Source organism: Elephantulus edwardii, unplaced genomic scaffold (assembly GCF_000299155.1).
Source record: "Elephantulus edwardii isolate Elephantulus edwardi_28Jun2011 unplaced genomic scaffold, EleEdw1.0 scaffold00169, whole genome shotgun sequence".
Classification (NCBI taxonomy): Eukaryota; Metazoa; Chordata; class Mammalia; order Macroscelidea; family Macroscelididae; genus Elephantulus; species Elephantulus edwardii.
This window is the reverse complement of record NW_006399919.1, coordinates 4,878,598-4,885,022: the sequence shown is the minus strand read 5'-3', so window position 1 is coordinate 4,885,022 and position 6,425 is coordinate 4,878,598. Positions and strand designations below refer to the sequence as shown.

Here is a 6,425-nt window from a genome sequence, read left to right as displayed (position 1 = left end):
ACAATCTCAATCTCTTCACCATCCATCCTGATGCTGCCAATTGGTCCAGTGGTGAGAATCTTTGTCTTCTTGACATTGAGCCTCAATCCATACTGAAGACTGCAGTCCTTGACCCTCTGCAGCAAGCGCTTCAGGTCTACCTCAATTTCAGCAAGCAGGGTTGTGTCATCTGCTAACGTAGATTGTTGATAGATCTTCCAGCAATCCTCACCTTACATTTCTCCTCCTAGAGCCCAGATTCCTGGATAATCTGTTCTGCATACAGGTTGAAAAGGTATGGAGACAGGACACATCCCTGGTGTATGCCCTTCCCAATTTTGAACTATGCAGTGTTCCCTTGCTCTGTTCTGACAACTGCCTCTTGGTCCAAGTATAGGTTTCGCATTAGTACAATCAAGTGTTCTGGGATTCCCATTCTTCTCAGAGTCAGCCAGTAGGAATGAAAATAGTAGGAAGGCATCTCTATCTACATCGATATATATAATCTATTTTTACAAACTTTGAAAAAAGTATTTTATTTACTTTTTATTGTTCCTCTCTTTTTCACTTCTCCTTTTCTGTTCACCCTCCAAGTTTAACACTCTGTGTATTAAAAAAGATATCAGTTCTTCTGTCATCCTTGTTGATTGTCCAACTCACATATGCATAGCAATTGATTAGAAAGATCATGGCCTGAATCAGATGCACCTCAGTTCTCAAACTGACATTACTAGTTCTCAATAATTTGGAGCGGTCTCTAACTGCAGACTTCCCCAATGCAATATATCTCCTGATTTCCTGACTACTGGTACCAAGAGTGTTGATTGTGGATCCAGGTAAGATGAAATCATTGACAACTTCTAGCTTTGCCCCATCTATCATGATATTGCCTATGAGTCCAGTGGTAAGAATTTTTTTGTTCTTTACACTGAAGTGCAATCCATATTGAAGACTAGATACTCCTGAATATCCTTCAAAAACGACTAAAACAGTAACAGATAGGGACCTGCCAGAAATTCAAGCAGGATTTGGAAGAGGTCATGGCACCAGGGATGTCATTGCTGATGTCAGATGGATTCTCGCTGAAGGTCAAGAATACCAGAAGAATTTATTTTTATGTTTTCTTGACTACCCAAAGGCATTTGACTATATAAATTATAGCAATGTTAGCCATAGCTAACAATGAGAAGAATGGGAATCCCAGAACTCTAAATTATGTTCATGTGAAACCTATACCTAGCTCAAGAGACTGCTGTGTGAACAGAGCAAGGGAACACTACATAGTTTAAAATTATGAAAGGAGTGAATTGTGGCTGTATCCTTTCTCCGTATTTATTCATTTTGTATGCTGGGCAAATTATTTGAGAAGTTGAAATCTATGAAGATTATGGAGCCAAGACTGTAGGAAGACTCTTTAAAAACCTGCATTATGCAGACAACACAAACTTGCTTACTTAAAATGAGAAAGACTTGAAGCACCTGTTGCAGAAGATCAGTTATTACAGCCTCCAATATGGATTGGGCCAAATAAGTCTTTCAAATTCTTCATAAGCAGGAAGCAAGTCTGTTATAAAATAAAGTGTGTGTGAATGATTGTATGAAACTTTGTAAATTTTTGCTCAAATTACAGTAAAAAATATTGAGAGAATATAATTTTTTTTTAAATTTATCAGAACTGGCTTTGACAAGTGCTGTGGCAATGGGACAATTAAAACAGACTTTCAAGGGAAAAGAAAAAGAGGAACAAACTGGGGGCAGGGTAGAGAATATAGTGCAACAATGAATGAATGGAAATCCAAAATCTCTGTAAATGTTCATTAAAATTAATAAAATTTAATTTAAAAATAAATTTAATAACTTTTTCACTTGGGTTTACTGTTTTCCAGACAGTAGGGGGGCCTTTTTCACTATAAAGAATTGCCAAAATATGTCAACAAATCTTACTGAGAAAAACATTATACATTGCCGCAGAAGAAATTCTTTGGAACTATGCTGCATGTGGTATAGATTTATTCACTGGAAAAAACAACACCTGGAATGTATACTTCATTCTTTGACATACTTATAGTTACATGATAAATAACTTTTGTATAATGTAGCTAACTTCTAAAAAGAACTCATCTCATATTAAAGTCATTGATGAAACAAGACTTCCATGAAAAGAGTAAAATGGTAAATTTAAGCATGGGAAAGGAGTCCTGATAGTGGAGAGGTTAAATGTTTGGCTTCTAAAAAAAGTTAGTGGTTTGAACTCACCACCAACTGCCAGGGGTAGAAAGATGTGGCATTTTGCTTCCCTAAAGTTCTAAAGATTTGGAAACACTAGGGGTAGTTCTACTCTGCCTTAAAAAGTCACTGGGAATGGATTCAGCTGGACAACCTTGGACATCCAGGTAGGAGAATAATTATATCTTATTATCTAGGCTAAAGACAAAGCAGCTGAAAACATAATTTTTAAAAAAATTAAAAATATGAGTTGATCTACTTATGTTTTTTCCTAAAACTAGATTTTAAAATAAGTCTATTGGATACTTAAGTGGCATTTAACATAGTGGGGAAGTTTATCAAGAAAAATTTCACAAAGTGGTATATACATTCTTGTTAATACCTGAAGTTAAAATATTTTTCTAGGGCAGTATTAAGTCATAGTATATGAATATTATTTACTCAGTGACACCTAAGAATAGATTGTTGTTGTGGTCATGTACTAATGAGTTAGAATCAAACCATAATTGACCCACTAGCAGGTTTTTAGAGGCAATAAATCACTTGGGAAATTACCCATCTTTTTCCTACAGAGCAGCTGGTGGATTTGAAAGAAGAACCTTTGTGTTGGCAGCACAGTTCCTTACAGCTAAGCTACCAGAGCTCCCTAAGATTAAATTAGAAACATTAATAACCAAATCTTAATATATTACTATAACATCAGCATTTACATGTGGTCAAGAATACACTGGCCTTGAATTTCTCATAACACAACTAATATGTATAAACTTACCATCTTGAAGGTCATGAGTTCTAAAATTTTTGTTCAATTGAATGGAAGTTGTATTTAAGGAAAGATCAACTCTTATAATGGGGGGGGGAAGGGTAGGCTTTAGTATACTTTAACATCTTTTCTAAGTCATTCACATAAAATTTGGTAAACTTAAGAATATTATATCAGGTAAATATTTTTAACTTCAACATTTTTATTTCAGCATAAGTTATTCAATCTGTGTAACAGTGTCTGTATTAACTATGAGTAGGGAAATTGGCTTAGAGTAGAAATTAGAAACAGGATTAAGGTCTACTTTATTTTACGTTGACTGAAAAAAAGCTTGTATCCTTCTGGCAGATGGAATTTACCAGTGGCTCCTTAGAGGACAGATAGGCTGTGATTTTAAGCCTCAGAAACTTGCTGAAGGGTCAGCTATGAACCATTTCTAACTCTATGGCAATGAGTTAGAGTGACTTTAAAATAACTACAAATAACTACAAGAGGCTTTAACAGCTTACTTGAGTCTCCCAACTATGAAATTCCATGTTGCCTTAGCACAGGAAGCCAGCACTTCAGTACTCAAGGACATCCCTTCTCAGGGAGCTCCACACATTTTTACACTAAAATAAAGTAAAAAACCTTAAAATGGCATCTATTATCTTTCTATCATAGCATCTTTGTGTATTGTTATTTTTGAAAGCAGTATTTGCTACTACCTGCCTGGAAAAGGACTCAGACACAATGTTATTTTAATTTTTAGTCCGAAAGTAAATTTGCAAATAATTTATTAACTAGACAGACATTACCCAACTAGAGCTGGCTCATATGCAATACAAGACATCAATGTTAAAGGGAAAACCACGAACCAGAGCTATACAGATGACACAACCTTGCTTGTTGAAAATGAGATTTGAAGCACTTACTGATGAAGTTCAACGATTATAGCCTTCAATATAGTTTGTGCTGAAACAAAAAAAAAAATACAGCTAAACAAATAAACGTCATTATAAACAGAGAAACAATGGAAGTTCCACAGATTTAATTTCATTTGGAACCACAATCAACTCCTAAGGATGTAGCAGTCAAGAAAACAAACAATGTATTACATCAAGGAAAACTACTGGGAAGAATTTCCTAAAAGTGCTAAAGATATCACTTTAAGATCTTAGGTGTGCCTCACACAAACCGTGGTCTTTTCAATTGCCTCATCTGCATGTAAAAGTTAGACAATAAGTAAAAACAACCAAAGAAGAATGGATGGATTTGAACTGTGACATCAGCGAAGAACATTAAACATGGACAGATTGCCAGAACAGAGAAATCTGTCCTGGAAGAACAGAGAAATCTGACCTGGAAGAAGTGATGTTAGAATGCTCCTTTAGGTCCTCGTGGCTGACAGGACTGACAGGCCCCAGCTCCCAGCTGGAAACAAAGGAGGACACTTCAACGATTCAGATCCTCCCAGAAGAGCCATGAGTGAGCGTTAACATTACTGGTAAGTATATTCATTTTCTCCTGGACACAAGAGCCTATTATTTGGTTCTAAAAGCCTTGTGAGGTCCCAACTCTTCTCACTATTTCTTAGTTGTTGGAATTGACGGAAAACCTCATAAGCAGTTCCTTACTTCACCTCTGCTTTGCATGTGGACTTCCGAGCTGTAAAACAACCCAGTGGTAGATGGAATTTGCTCCAGGACTTAAGAACAATAAATGACATAGTTGAGTCTTTACATCTTGTGGTTCTTAGCCTTTATACTATAATAGACAAAGTGCTAGTCAATAAGCCTTTTACTTTAAGAATTACCTTCCCTCTGTAACTTGATTTGTGCCACTGTTAGAACCTCTACTTGGAATATTATTGCTTTTAATTTTTGACTCATGTACTTTTAACTTGTTAGTTAAATTTGTGTCTTCTAGGCCGCAACAGTTCCATGATGCATCTTCAAGGATATGAACATGTATGGCTAAGAACAACTGATAACAGTGCATCTAAATTCCAAAAATCAATCTCCACAATAGTGTACGTGTTTCCTATTGCCAAAGGGGCCCTTTAGAGTAGTGAGAGAAGATCTTCACCCTGAAACCTACAGCGTCCCTTTTCAGCAGGAAGTAACGAAGAGAATACGCTGTCCCCTTTTCCTTATGAATCAGGGTGAATTCTCTCTCAGAGAGGAGTGATAGGGGATGGAAAAGGACACACTGAGAAAGGAGATTAATCAGAACTGGTTTTGACAAGCACTGTGGCAATGGGACAATTAAAACAGACTTTCAAGGAAAAAAAAATAAAGAGGAATCAGCGGGGAGGGGTGCAGGGGTAGAAAAAATAGTGCAACGATGAATGAATAGAAATCCAAAATCTCTTTAAATGCTCATTAAAATTAATAAAATAAATTTATTTTTCTTAAAGACCAATCTTTCTGCGTCACTAGAAATTGATATGGCCCAAAGTCTGTGGCCTTTAAAAATCATCCATGCTTGGAATTGACCTAATATCTGTGCCTCAGTTTTAGGCTAAAAGATAGATGTATAAAGGAATCAATAAAGCATAGGTGTATGTATACCTCAGAATAACCCAGCATGTGAAATTAAAAAGGTAGTATTTGTCCAGGTAGAAATCTCAGAAGGTAAAGAAGAATAGGAAAAAACCCAAGTGAAATAGTAAGCACAATGGGAAGATCGGAAAATTGCTCCTATATCGCACGGATTACAACAATGATACAAAACAAAATGTATCTGGATTGTTGAATGGAATATCGATATTTTCTTTGAATTTTCATCAAAACCACAACAAAACATTAAAAAAATTGTTCTGTAGAATGAGAATCCTTTCTTCATAAGTTTTAAAGTATTTTATGACAACACATTTACGTATTTTCTCTATTAGTAATTTTTTTTAGGTTAAAGGCATCATGTTGCCTTTTGTATTTCTAGAACCTCTCAAGATATTAATTATATGTAGGCATGGTATTGTAACGAGGAGAATTGATCATTGAACAAATGAGTCAAAACGGTCTCATAGCTGATCTTCCAGCACTTAAGAGGAGATTGTCCATCTTTCTTCTGCACAGCAGCTGGTGGATTTGAAACACATGCCTTTGTGTTGGCAGTGCAGCTCCTTACTACCAGACTACTAGAGCTCCACTGAACTAATAGGAATTGGAATGATATTGTATTTTCCCATTAAGCGATTTCAAGTTGAGCAAGTAATTTACTTTTGTGACAAAACTAGACAAGAGTAGTATTAAATGATTATAGTTACTTAATTGTCTATTTCTATAATAATGCTTTATTGCTTTATGTAAATTATTGCAATATACTTTCAAAGAACACTTATCTTAAAATGTTTCTAATTTTATTCTAATCATAACCACTTCAATTTAGTGAATATTACTTTTAACTGTATTATCAGATAAAAATCTGATAGGTGTTGAAGTATATTATCTCTTGCAAATAATATTAATATTTA

The 6,425-nt window shown here is 35.3% G+C and overlaps 1 pseudogene; it reads left to right on the top strand.

Annotated features, from left to right (window-relative positions):
* The window catches only part of LOC102870864, a 70,927-nt pseudogene that overhangs the window by 16,941 nt on the left and 47,561 nt on the right, over positions 1 to 6,425 (top strand).